At 42.0% G+C, this 14267-nt stretch overlaps 1 long non-coding RNA gene across 1 annotated transcript; it reads right to left on the bottom strand.

The window, feature by feature from the left end:
- Positions 1-520: 520 nt before the first annotated feature.
- On the bottom strand, positions 521-1473 carry LOC130563837 (uncharacterized). Its single transcript, XR_008964165.1, has 3 exons — positions 1400-1473; positions 1138-1193; positions 521-709 (listed from the first exon to the last, which is right to left on the bottom strand). It is a non-coding gene; the product is annotated as an uncharacterized LOC130563837 (long non-coding RNA).
- Between the last annotated feature and the right edge of the window lie 12794 nt (positions 1474-14267).

Genomic DNA, 14267 nt, shown 5'->3' with positions numbered 1-14267 from the left:
AAACTGGATATATTAAATTATATGCCAAGAAAGCCAAAGTTCAGCAGAAATGAATGGAAAGACCAATTCAGACGGTTAGACAATTTGAGCAGAATGGAATACTGCAGTATTTTTTCTCGGTTAACCATGCTAAGAATATAATATGAAGATATTTTCATCAATGAAGAAATTTTATGTATACTGTTAGATTTAATTTCTGCATAAATACAAGCCCACAAAATCAAGGATTGTGAAGTTGTTAAGCTCACTATACATTGCCGGCTATATATATATATTAGGAGGGTAGGAGGATACTTAAGTCATCAAAAATGTTTTGCTTCAGGTCAGAACACAACATATTATTTACACAAATCAACGAGACACTGGCTATTTTTAATCTATTGCCTATTTAGGATGACTCTTGGTTGTTTCCCTTCCTTTTGTCAGTTGCTTTGGATAAAGGTTTCTGCTAAGTGCTAAATGTAAAAAGTATTAAATAATGTATCGCACAGACGTTAAAAATACTTTACAATTGGTTTTATTGTTTAGACCATGTACATTACATGTACTATATAACTGAATATTATATTATGGAATATCCACAATTTTTAATCAAGAAGACACTTCCCAGTGATACAGTTTGTCAAGATGAATAAAAATCCATTCCTGAGTGTCAGCTCCTTCTGGCCTGTCAGTATCCTCTTGTCCTGTCTCTCTTGCTCTCTTTATCCTGAAACAACAAGCGAAAACAAGATTGTTAGAAAATGATTCCCAAATATCCCATGGTCTTGTGCAGTATTTGTTTTTACGCATGAATTAAGCAATGTAAACCAAGTAACTAATGTAACGTTAGAGCAAGGTACAAATAAACCAGTCCAGTGTTTTCGGTTTTCCAGACATTGGCTCTCTGTTGAAGATCAATTCTCAAACACAAAAAGGCGTGCACATCCACACACCACAAGGGCTCCGGTGCAGGACAAAAACCATTAAATGAGTGATCACCTGATGTCTATAAAGACTTTCCTCTATTCTTTTGTTGATTTGTGCCTGATGAAGACCTGACGGTCGAAACGTTGCTGGTTATTTATTAAACCTGTGGAGCAGTTTTCAGTGTGCGGACATTTAGTTTATTCTGCTTTAAGATAAATGCTCACTCACCTTGTATTGTCACCTCTGTCATGGTCTCTGTCCTTCTCCTTATTTCTAAGTTTTCTCTGAAATCAAAACATATCACTATTCAGTCATCTAGAGTTATGCTTTTGATATATAAATACAAAGAGGAACACAACCCCCAACATTCATTTTACATTGACATTTTTAATTGAGTGTCTATCCATTCCACTTTGTACAACAGTAGAGCAAAAGTAAATTACAAATTTTCCATTGTGTATACACTGCACTTCTACTTCTGTCATCTTACCTTTGTGCAAGGCAAATGTTTATAGTCGGTCTTCATTATTACATCTTCATTGTTGTTTTTACAAGTCACTGACTCTACAACAACATAATGGTGTTAACAGAATATGAGAATGTTAATTTGTAGGTGAAATACAAAAAAGAGCACAGATGTGACAAGCAAATACAATGTCAGATTACATTATTCAGGGTTCCCACACTTTCGTCAACACCAAATTCAAGGACTTTCAAGGACTTTTTCAAGCACATTTTGGTCAAATTTAAAACTATTTTTGTGCCATCGCCGGGCACTTTGGGAAAAAGATACCATTTTTTATGATTTCTCTCTTCACAAAGGGCCATTTAAGAAGTCTGTTAGCAAGGGTACATGCAGTCACAGACATAAATAGACACGGCATTGAAGGCTTTGGCCTGTTGCTGTTATGGGTTCAACAATGCTGCCATATTGGAGAGGACAAGACATAAACAAAAGGGAGCTTCTTTGAATAAAAAGCACAATAACGTTTACATTTCACATCGTTTTTTCTTAATGATTTACAGTCTGCGTGGAGTATAAAAATGTTTTGTCTCGGGTTACTTATAATAGATAGTCAGACTTAGAAAATTGTTCATTGTTTTGAGGAATTTAGAAAATTCACACTGGTCAATTGGTGATTTGGCTTATTTTTCATAGTAACTGTGGAGACATTCCAATGCAAGTATGGGATACTGTACAGTACAGGCGCCCGCTTATGATAGAATAAAGGACTGAAGCGGAGACAAGTATCACACAGAAGGGGTTTCTTTTGCGATGACAACCAACTGGCTGAACATTATCCTGATTTTAACATGGCTACTTGCCTCAAGAGCAAATTATATCATGTATTATGTATTGATTTTAAATATTTTATTAAACCATTTCTAACAAATGCAAACCTACTGCAGGGAAAACATGTTTACTTTTGGTTTTTAGGCAAGAAAAAAAGTTTAAAAAAAGACAAACATTCAATTTGGTTTAATCATTTGTAAATATAAACTCATATATGTTATTATTATTGAACTTGTCAGAATGACAAGTACCTGTTAGTGTTGTCAAAAGTACTGGTACTTCGGGTCCAAGTCGGTACCTAAAAATAAAAAAGTTGTCGGTACCTAATTTTCATAAGACCCGGTAACACCGACGTACCGGGTCAACCGGGTACTGATGCTCTGTCTGACAGGTTGTCAGTCGGAAACTTTTAAAAGAAGCAATAAAACGTGATGAGCGGATAAGCGCGGCTAAGATCCACAAGAGATGAGCACAGAAATACTTCAGATTAAAGTCATATCACGAAGAAAACTAACAGAGTTTTGTGGTGAAAGGAGGAAACATCTGGATTTAAGTAACAATTCAAGCGGTAAGTTTCAAATTCTGTTCTCGTTTGCATTATGAATGTTGTAGCATATGTTAAGTTAAAGGTTACGTTAAAATAAACGTCCTTGTTTGCGTGTTAATTTGTTAGCGCCAATGCTAATCCAGTCAAGTGTCCTTATTAACCACTTAATGCTTTTATAACTGTAATGGGGTCAAATAAATGGGAGGACAGGATGGGGTTTACAGTACCTATTTTATTTAGGCCTATCTTGTCATGGCTCTGCTTCCTTAGTCATGTTTTTCTTGGTCCTGTAGCAGAGCCATGACAAAGTCTTTGGTTATGTGTGGAGAGAAACATATTATTGTCCGTTTGACAATAATATACGTTCTCTCCAGTGTCTTGTCATTGGCCCCATTCCTCTCGTTTCCTTGTTATCCTTCCCTAAGTGTTTGATGTTCTACACCTGCCCTGCTCGTTATCCCTCGTTTGTCTTCTCTATTTATACCCTCTTGTTTCTTTGTCCTGTGCTGTGTATTACGTTATGTTGGATGGTGTCGTGTTCCTGTGCTTACCCGTGTTCCTGGTCCTTGTCTGTTCGTGTTTTGTGAGTTTTGTGTTGTACTGTCGTGTGTGTGTGTGTCATATGTGGTGAGTTCCTGTCTTGTCAGTGTAGTTTAGTTTATTTTGTAGTTGTGATGTGTTTTAGTCTAGTCCTGTTAGTTTAGTTAGTCTTGTTCCTGTTTCCCTGTTTTGTTTTGTTACCCCCACGTGGGTCTTTGTTTTGTATTTATATTTTATTAAATGTCTTGTTAACCCCTTACCCGCTGTCTGCACCTGGGTCCTCTGTCTCCGTGTCTCTCACCACCCACGGTCATGACAGAATGAACCAGCCTGAATTGAACCCAGCAGGCATATGGAGGTAAGGCGATCCAGGCAGGCTCATCTCCTCTGCGGTCTGCGACAGGGCTACTCCGACGTCTTGGAGTTTGCCGACCGATTCTTTGAGACCGCAGGGGAGATGGTCCATGATGAGGTGGAGCAGATGGCTATGTTCAACGGCGGTCTGAACGAACCGCTGTCACGGGCAGAAATGAGGATGCTGAGACCGCTGGGCTTCACGGACATGATCAGGTACGCCATGAATCGGCCGGAGCCCAGGGTCTCAGTCCAGCCCAGTCTTTCTTCCCCACTGCCCGTGATCCCGGAGGATCGTGCCATCCAGATCGGAGTCGTGGGCATCACCTCACCTTCTGCCTCACTCCCTGCAACCTCTCCCCCACCAGTCAGCCTACGAGGTAGGCGAGGAAGGAGGGAGTCCTGGGGAACCACCTCCGAGGAGTCCCAGCCGGAGCCAGCCGTGCCGTATACCTCCTTCCATCACCCGACCACCAGCCGGGTGGCTAGGCGTAAGAAGAAGAGGCAACGGCGGGCAGCGTGGTCTCCTACCCGGCCGGTGCAGCCGGCATCCAGTCCGGTGCTGCCGGCATCCAGTCCGGTGCTGCCGGCATCCAGTCCGGTGCAGCCGGCATCCAGTCCAGTGCAGCCGGCATCCAGTCCGGTGCAGCCGGCATCCAGTCCGGTGCAGCCGGCATCCAGCCCGGTGCAGCCGGCATCCAGTCCGGTGGTCCAGCCGGCGTCCAGTCCGGTGCAGCCGGCATCCAGTCCGGTGCAACCGGCGTCCAGTCTTGTGTCCAGTCCTGTGTCTAGTCTTGTGTCCAGTCCTGTGTCTAGTCTTGTGTCCAGTCCTGTGTCTAGTCTTGTGTCCAGTCCTGTGTCTAGTCTTGTGTCCAGTCCGGTGATCCAGCCTGCGTCCAGTCCGGTGATCCAGCCGGCGTCAAGCCATGTCCAGCCGGCCTTCCAGCCGGCGTCAAGCCCTGTCCAGCCGGCCTTCCAGCCGGCGTCAAGCCCTGTCCAGCCGGTCCCTGGGAGACTCCCAGGGTCAAAGACTGTTCCCCCCAGGACTCCTCCTAAGTCCCCCAGGACTCAGCACCCTCGAGCGCAGCCGGGGACTGGGACTGTTCCCCCCAACCCTTTTGGACTGCCCCCTATGAACTCTTGTTTTGCCCCTCCCCCCCTCCCATGTGTTTATTTTTGTTAGTCCACCCCAATCCCTGTAGTCTTGTTGTCTGTCTCCCCTTGTCTGTTCACCATGTTTGTCTGGTTTTTGTCACTGTCTCAGTCGGTCTTGTCTCGTCCGTCTACCCCTTGGTGAGCACCTGGAGGTGCTCATTAAAGGGGGGGCTTCTGTCATGGCTCTGCTTCTTTAGTCATGTTTTTCTTGGTCCTGTAGCAGAGCATGACAAAGCCTTTGGTTATGTGTGGAGAGAAACATATTATTGTCCTTTTGACAATAATATACGTTCTCTCCAGTGTCTTGTCATTGGCCCCATTCCTCTCGTTTCCTTGTTATCCTTCCCTAAGTGTTTGATGTTCTACACCTGCCCTGCTCGTTATCCCTCGTTTGTCTTCTCTATTTATACCCTCTTGTTTCTTTGTCCTGTGCTGTGTATTACGTTATGTTGGATGGTGTCGTGTTCCTGTGCTTACCCGTGTTCCTGGTCCTTGTCTGTTCGTGTTTTGTGAGTTTTGTGTTGTACTGTCGTGTGTGTGTGTGTCATATGTGGTGAGTTCCTGTCTTGTCAGTGTAGTTTAGTTTATTTTGTAGTTGTGATGTGTTTTAGTCTAGTCCTGTTAGTTTAGTTAGTCTTGTTTTGTTTCCCCGTTTTGTGTTTTGTTACCCCCACCGTGGGTCTTTGTTTTGTATTTAGTATATTTTATTAAATGTCTTGTTAACCCCTTACCCGCTGTCTGCACCTGGGTCCTCTGTCTCCGTGTCTCTCACCACCCACGTTCATGACATATCTGAAATCTATGTGCTAGAAAACTAGCACCTGGATGATTGTGCATTATTAGTTTTGATAATAAACAGATGAGAATGCCCTCAAGGAGCTTAATTCAAAGGGTTCTGCCCTTCAAAGGTAGTACAACATAGGTGAGTTCACTTCTGTTTGGAATTCACCTTTCATTTGAATATTTTTATTTTCAATTTATTTATTTAGCATTCAATGTGACAAGTAATCAAAGGTGACCTGAGGGCGCTATGTACGCTCAATGTCATCTGTCAATCTGCGTAAATAGTGCTCTGGAAAGTTTCAAGACATTATATAAAATAAATTGTAAATAAAAATATATGATATTACTGTATTATGATTATTATTACTGTTATATTCAAAATTAGGTACAAAGCAGTTTCTAAAAGATACAGATCTCTGACGCGTGCAGGAATACACCAGCATTCAAACATTTCGTTCCATCACTGCTGATATGGTGAACTGATAAAAAATGACTGAGCGACTTCAGACACAGCAAGCTCAAATATCCAAACCTCCGCCCAAACACACAGCAAAAGTTCATTACTGCAACAGATAACACTGCTGGGAGCATGTTTTTGTTTTCGCTAAACCAATACTATCTAGCTAGCATTTCAGTGTTTCTTAACATTCTAAAAACGATTCAAACTCTTAAGGCACTGACAAGAATAATGATAACTAATGAAATTATTCTTGAAATGAACGTAGCTGAAAAGAAACCTATTTAGCAGTGGTTTAATACAACATATGTTTGACTGTATACGATGATCTTAACCGTTTTGCTTGATGCATAACCTGCTGGTGTACTCCACATCTTAACTTTGATAAACCATATTTTTATTATAGCTCAAGCATCGTTGAATCTGCACTTCTCTGGCATTGAGCGAGTTAAATAACTCCACGTCTCTGATCACATGATCCCGATCCATCCGCTCAAAGCCTCTTTTTTTAAGTTCTTCCCGCTTTCCCCCAGATCAGCAACGTTGTTTTGTTCTGGCTTCGGCAACACTAACCAATATTTTTAAAAGTGCGATGCAACTAACAAAATCTAGTTTGATTAATTTAAGCACTTTCAAGTACCTATGTCTGTTTTCAAATACTTTCCAGTCCTTGAATTCATATGTCAGAAATTCAAATACTTTAAAGCACTTTCAAGAAGAGTGGGAACCCTGATTATTTCTTAATCTCGTGTCTAATATGATGAAAACTTCTCCGTTTATATTCATTGTCTCATCTTACAAAAACGCATTACATCACATGACTCGCTTAAATTTTGCATCCCGGTATTTTACTGTCGCATGTTTAATGTTCGTAACTGTTGTCAACAATTAAAGTTTAGATACTTTGCTTACACCTTTTCTCGCAGTTAAACCTGAATGCATTGCCCTTGATCGTCAGGAAAGCCCGCCGCCTTCTTTCTTTTGATTAGCTACTGCTCGGCTTCCATTAACGGTAAAACCCAGCTTCTCTTACATGATTTGCCAGTGTCTTCTGCATTATTTGATTTGATTGGCCATTACATGGACGAGCGCTTAGACTGCTATGACAGATAACTTCATGTAACATATTTAATTTTTGTCATCATAACCACATTCAGTACATAACGGTGTGTTAAGAAATGCAGCACAATAACTGTCATGTAATTTTGAGCTGAATAGGAAACCAAATGCTGACGATACTGTGTTTCGCAACAACCAAAAGTTGTATTGCGCAACGCGAAACATATGATACTGAACTGTTTGGACAGCAAAGCTCAAGTATACATATAAAACATCTCGTTAGCTATGTACTCTATCTAACGGTAGAGCATACACTATACTAGATTTGCTTACCTGGGTCAGAAAGAATTCTTCTTCTTTTGGTTTTGTGGTGGGTTGAGAACCAACTTATAGGTGCATACCGCCACCTACTGTGATGGAGTGTGAAGAGAATTTACCATTTTTACTTGTCCTACCATGGAAATCGCGCAATTTCAAATGACAAAATGGATTTAAATTTAAATTCAAAGAGCAGAATAAGGTGGTGCTTCTAACAGGGCAGCTAAATTACAGTTTATTACACATTTTGATAATATATTAGAATATAAAAAATGGGTGTGGGTGGGTGTTTGTGTGTGTGGGGGGGGGGGGATGGTGGTTTGTACCTAAATGTTGTAGACAAAATATACTTGTGCATTTTTTTTAACTGTGCAAAAATATTTTCTACCATTACAAAACTAACATTTTCTTTAAAAATTATTGTTTATTTATGCTAATTCTAGACAAAGGGAAGATGATCAGATGATCATATAACTCTCTCTCTCTCTCTCAAAAGGTTTAGCAAGCCTAAATCCTTACATTTCTATAATTATTCATAGTAAATCAAATTTTTTAAAAATTGGCCCACAATCACCACACTGATCTTGGGCCACATACCTCCCATCCACAATCCGCCCAACTGTTGTCTGCCGTCATGCATCCAGTACCCTCACTGCCACACATGGCCCACACTTGGCTGACATGTTGCATGCCAGTGCCAGCAGTGCGCCAGCAGTGCCATTATGAGGCCACATTTGGGCCGAGTCTGTCTGCTATGTGGGTCTCAGGGTGATAAATGAGGTACGGTTTATGTTCCGCGGTTTGCCACGAAAGCATCACTCACAGTTTCTTTAGAAAATGTACTATCTAGTTTATTAGCGATGCTTTGAAAAAGCATAACTATTGTTATTCGAACATACTTCTTATAATAATTATTCTTGTTCCGCCAAAAGTTTGGCACACTACTTGTCCCGCAGCTTTTGACGTAGACCCATGAATGAATACATCACATTGACGGGCCTATTCGGGAATGGTGTGCTATGACTTTTATAAGCGATCGGGTGGGGGGGGGGCGATAGGGGGGCGAAAAACCACCCAAAAAATCCCATTGACTTAACATTGCGCCCAACTTTGAGGGATCGTAGCTCCGAGCGAGGATATCGTAGAAACATGAAAATAATACACGATTTGAAGAAGTTATCAGGCTCTATAAGAACATCACTCACAATGGGGTGTAAGTTGCACCCCTGGAGTGTGAAAGCCTCCCAAAATTTCTGTATACTTATAATGGCGCCCATAGACTCCCATTCAAAACCTTGATACCTATATATTCACGCGTTATTTTTTCGCTTTGGACCCATGAATGACAACATCAAATCGAGCGGCCCATTGAGGAATGTTGTGTGATGACTTTTGGAAGCGATCGGGTGGAGGGGGTGCGATAGGGGTGCAAATAAAAACCCGAAAAATCCCATTGACTTAACATTGCGCCCAACTTTGATGGGTCGTAGCTCCGAGTGAGGATATCATAGAAACATGAAAATAATATACGATTTGAAGAGGCTATCAGGCTCTGTAAGAACATCACTCACAATGGGGTGTAAGTTGTACCCCTGGGGTGTAAGAGCCTCCCAAAATTTCCCAATCACAGGGAGCATGCCCATATAAGGCATAAAGCGACAACCAATCAGTGTCACATGATCATTATGAAGATATTAAGCCACGCCCATAGCAACCATTTACAGCAACCGATCCCATAGACTCCCATTATAAAAAGTCCATGTGGATATCTTTGCAACACAGTGTCGTAGAGACAAGGGGGTGGGCTCATTTGACTCACACAACCAATCAGTGTCACAGGATCATCTTGAAGCTATTAAGCCACGCCCATAGCAACCATTTACAGCAACCTAGCAACCGATCCCATAGACTCCCATTATAAAAGGTTCAGGTGGATATCTTTGCAACACAGTGTCGTAGAGACAAGGGGGTGGGCTCGTTTTACTCAGGCAACCAGTCAGTGTCCCAGGATCATCATGAAGCTTCGAAGCCACGCCCATAGCAACAAAACATGTCAGCCTAGCAACCGTTTAGCAATACCTAGATCTAGTTTCTGATGTACTATTTCTACATAAACCCTGCTAAAAAATAGTATTACATAAATTCTAGTGGTTTCCATTAAAGCGGGTGTAACACACGCGGTTTCTGCCAATCTCATATTAATCTTGAGTACCTATAGAGTAGTATTGCATATTTCGTATCTACGAAGAGTATTTAGTTTGATCACATTTATAAAAGATAGATACAGCTGTACGATTATTTCCGAAAGCATACGGCACGTTCAGGGGGGGGTAGGCTGAACTAAAGCACGTGCGCACCCATTGCCAAAAAAACACAGACATCAGTTTCACTCACCGCATGCGGTTCATGTCTGGCATCTTTTAGCGCTGGGACGGCTCCATATATCAGTTTCAAACCATCTCCAAATCCAGCGTTATATCCACCGTTTATATAACATTCATCACCCAAATGCAGTGAACAAACAAACACCTGAACTTCTCTCTCTCTCTCTCTCCTGCATACAAGTGAAAGTGACGTCTGCGCATGCTCCTTCTCCTGCTCTCCTTGCTGCCGCGTGCTTTTCCGGGAGAATTGTCCAATAAATTGTTACAAAACAGTTTTATATGTTCGAAAAAAACTTTCCAAAACCTGTACGATCGCTGGGGGAGAGTATCGAGCACAGAAATACTACGTAATACGCCCAACTCGTTTTTTGACAAGATGACCATGTTAAGCATGAGAAGACAGCACGTTTAACATTGTAAAGAAGTCAGAATGCATGACACACCGTTGCACCACCCCATTATGTAAAAATGTATTAAAATACCATTATGTACCACCATTGTTCCTATTACAAAATTTAAAAAATTTGTCTTTGGCATTAATGGGTGTTCTATTGATTCCCATCTGCACCTCTTGTGTTTTGGGCAGGGTTGGTTCTATTATTTTTTCAGCGGGGCAACCAACAAAATGTAAAGAATATCCTGTGAAAGTCTAATCTTTAGATTTTGATTTAGTTTGACTAAGGCCATGTCAAAGACTTACAGTAAATCATATTGAAATAAATGTTTAAAATCAAACTCCGATTCTCGTCACTAATAACTAGATTTTTAGCCTAGTTTTCACACACTGGGTCACACTTAGGAGTGCAAGTTACGCCTATTATTGACATTGATAGTTAACTATAATAATTAACAATGAACATTTGTGCAGTTTTATCAAGCACCCGTTGCACGTATAGATTGCTGGCAGTGTCTCTAGCCTGACTTTCACAAGGCTGGCCAGGAGTTCTCATCTATTTTCATCTAAAACAATTTGTAGTACAAGTTATCTCTTCCTTTCTCCCTCACGTATTGATTCACCACACAAACTAACTGGGCTAGTTAGATACAATTTAATATGCCAACAATCCCCTTACAGTTATGTTAATGATAACAATTATGCTAGTTTTATTAAAGACTACACAGTGGTATTAAAAGTGGGGTGAGTTATCAGCAGAAAGTATAATATACTGGCGAACAGGGTGCGCAATTGCGACGCCGGGACACTATCGCGAGGGATGGGGACCTCGCCTATAGCGTCGCATGAGCCTTGTTGGGCTCATTTTCTGTAACACCTGCTGCAGCGCAAGTAGCTTCAGGGGCAGGCTTACGTGAACACAGAAATAGTGTAGTTTAAATGCATGCCTTTCATGATCTCCTTTTGTTTCATATCTCCCGGTTGCACCAATGGTCCAAAAGTCAGTGCGTCGCACTTTCCTGATACAAAACGATGTTGTTAGGTATCATCGCGTTTTTTTATCAAGCATAGCGTTAGTTCTGGCAGGTCACGTGAGTTCAGCTTGCATCAGCTGATCACATCAGGTGCAGCTAGTCAACGTTAACCTATAGTCATACAACACACACTAGACTGCATCCTATTTAAGTTGCATTTCTTTGCTCCTTATCAGCTGCTTAATCGTGTTGCACCTAAAACTTGTATCACCATCCACGATCGCTGTTCTGTGCAGCTCGAAAGTTGTTTGGATATATATATGCAACACGATGTTGCCACTCATCCAGGTGTACTGTATGTAAGCAGCATGGGTCTTAAGCCCTCGTTTACGAACTACTTCGCTCTATACACTCAATAGTTTTTCGGATATGCAACGCGCTATTGCAATCATGGATCTTAGCTTTACCTCCACCTTCGCTACTACTGTGCGCGAGTGTTGATCTCGCTTGCCAGCACGGGTGCTTTTCTCTCGGCGTCTGTTCCTTTAAGCAAGCGGCAGTGAGCTGACCATATTAAGCTCACCGGAGAATGCAAACATGACAGTATTTCCAAGAGTGAACTGTCTGTTTTATGCATTTAGCTATACATTGCATGTTGTTCCGCTTATGTCTCGCCCAGAATAACTCGGGCAGTCGTTAGAGTCTACGTAAGAGCAGGACGTACCTGATCAGTGATTAAGTGCGAGATCTACTTCTCTTGTCTGCACAACGCGTTTCGCGTTATTCACATGAGCGGTGGAATCGCATCCGCTGCACCAACGAAATTCCCCGCGTTTTGCCGCTTACTGCATGTTTTCCCTTTGAAAATGAACTAGACAACCGCGATAGCCGCGTACCGTGCGAATCCACTGTAGTGAACTTTGGGTGACACTCTCATTATCACGTTTATCATCAAGTGCTGCTGTTTGCGCTCTGCTTGCTGGGTTCTCAAAATTCCGCGAGTCATTTCCAGCAGTTCACATAAACCATACCTCATTTATCACACTGAGAAGTAAGGGGATACATTTCCAACACCGTACATTTAATATACGAGGCGCATACGGAGGGAGTTCTCTGCCGAGTTCATGGATGTCGAGAGTTACACAATTAAAAGTGTGTTCAGGTAAATCATGTGACCCTTCTGCAAGCATGGTAGGTAAGTCCTTTAACCATATGCGATCATGATAGTGAGAGCTGATGTAGGGGTAAGCTACATAGCCAAAATTGTACATAATACAATGCAGTCACAATGTATTATCTGCATGTTAACACTTGCTCATTCATCTCTGGTGCTATTTGTTGCAGGGTGTACGCTTCCCCTGCCAGCTTAACTGCTAGTTTACCCATTCGTCTCGTTATCAATTTGCTCATAACACTCTAGTGCCTTTTGTTGCAGGATGGTGCGCAGCCTCAGAGACAGTTGGCTAAACATCTGATGCAAGGCACACTTCTTGGGAACACTTCGGAACGTTCAAAATCGTCATCTGATTGGCTGAATTTTACAGGATTTCCAGGAGACGTGAGCGTTTTTAACGGTCCACCGCCTGGGAACAACACGAGCCGTCTGATCTAAGAAGGTTTTAAAAGGTTGCAATAGGAACTCATCACAATCGACTAAACGCTTAATTCGTAAAAGTAATCTAGGTTAACTGCATAAACTTATAATTGTTGTTGCTGGTTATCTTTGACCCGGACATGAATGTACACCGGTCTGATACTGCAGGGACATTTCCACGCCTCTAAACATGACGTGGCACAAACGAAACGTGATTGGGTTCTTTACCTGTCAGTATATGGCCTCTTGGGCGGGCCTTGGCCAAAGAAGCAGCAAAAGTTCCCAGACCTAGCTGTGTTCCCAATTTCCCAAATGACATACTAGGCACTTAAACTATGCAGGGGTTCTCAAATTTTACATTCAAGGTCCGAATTGCAGTTTCATCGATATTAATTCGAATGCCCAGTAAAAAATTGTTTTTGAACATCTTATAAACAAGTTTTTTTGCTTTTGCTTGCTTTTTATTTTAAGCAAATCAACTCTTCATATGTTAATCTTCATATTCATGACGTCTAGTCGTACTTGCGTTTACTGTCTTAACTGTTACATACAGTACTACTTTTTTTATACAACAAATTAAAAAATCCGTTCTCATCTACATATTTTCGGTTTATGAAATAGTACTTCAGTGTAACTTTTAGTGAATCATGCCGCACAATGGCGTCTGTGCAACAAACATGCGAATATTCACAGACAAACTACGTTCATGTTTATTTGCCCAGGCAGTCTGTAGCAGTGAGTTTTGGAAACAGCGTTTTGTTTGGTCAGTTGAATGTGCTGCTGTTTTCTGCCGGTCGCTGCACAGATAGAGCAAGAGAAAGACGAGCTGCGTCGGCAAAGCAAAACAACGCGCTCACGGGGCTGTATGACAACATTTCTTTACCTGAAGAAAACTGTAAACGCAGCAAGGTGGCAAAAAAGCGAGGCGCCCGGCACGCATAAGCAACGCGCAAAAGGCTCTCTGCCAACTGAAACAATTGAAAAAAGGCACGTATAAAAGCAATAAACGCTTCTACGTGATCGGCCCCCTACACTGGTTTGTGCGCGTGGCGCGCATGCGTGTGTGGGTGTACTCGCGTGCCTGCATGTGTGTTGTTCAGTACTTGGCGGGTCCGGATCTAAATTCCTCCAAGTCCGGACTTCGAGAAGGGCTGATAGTGTATGCATTTAAGAAGAATAGTATCATCCCAATGGAATACTAACCGGAAGTGTGCGTGGTTTCCCAGACGAGGGTAAATGACGTCAATCTCACAACTCGATGCATGTCAATGAAATCAATTTGTACATTGTACAAATAATGTCACTTTATGCTTCAATTTAATGCTGACTGAAGTCAAACTAAGCAAAAATAATCACTCTGCAGGAGAACTTGCCCGAGCAGTTCTGATAGCTCAGCCTCCCTTCTGCCACATAAGCGAACTGCGGCTGTTGAGTGCGTGAAGTGTCAGAGTTCCACACTCCATATTTTCATCGAATGAGTGCATCATCCAGGTACCTATAGTGCA

Source organism: Triplophysa rosa, linkage group LG13 (genome assembly GCF_024868665.1).
Source record: "Triplophysa rosa linkage group LG13, Trosa_1v2, whole genome shotgun sequence".
NCBI lineage: Eukaryota > Metazoa > Chordata > Actinopteri > Cypriniformes > Nemacheilidae > Triplophysa > Triplophysa rosa.
This window is presented reverse-complemented; position numbering and strand designations above follow the sequence as displayed.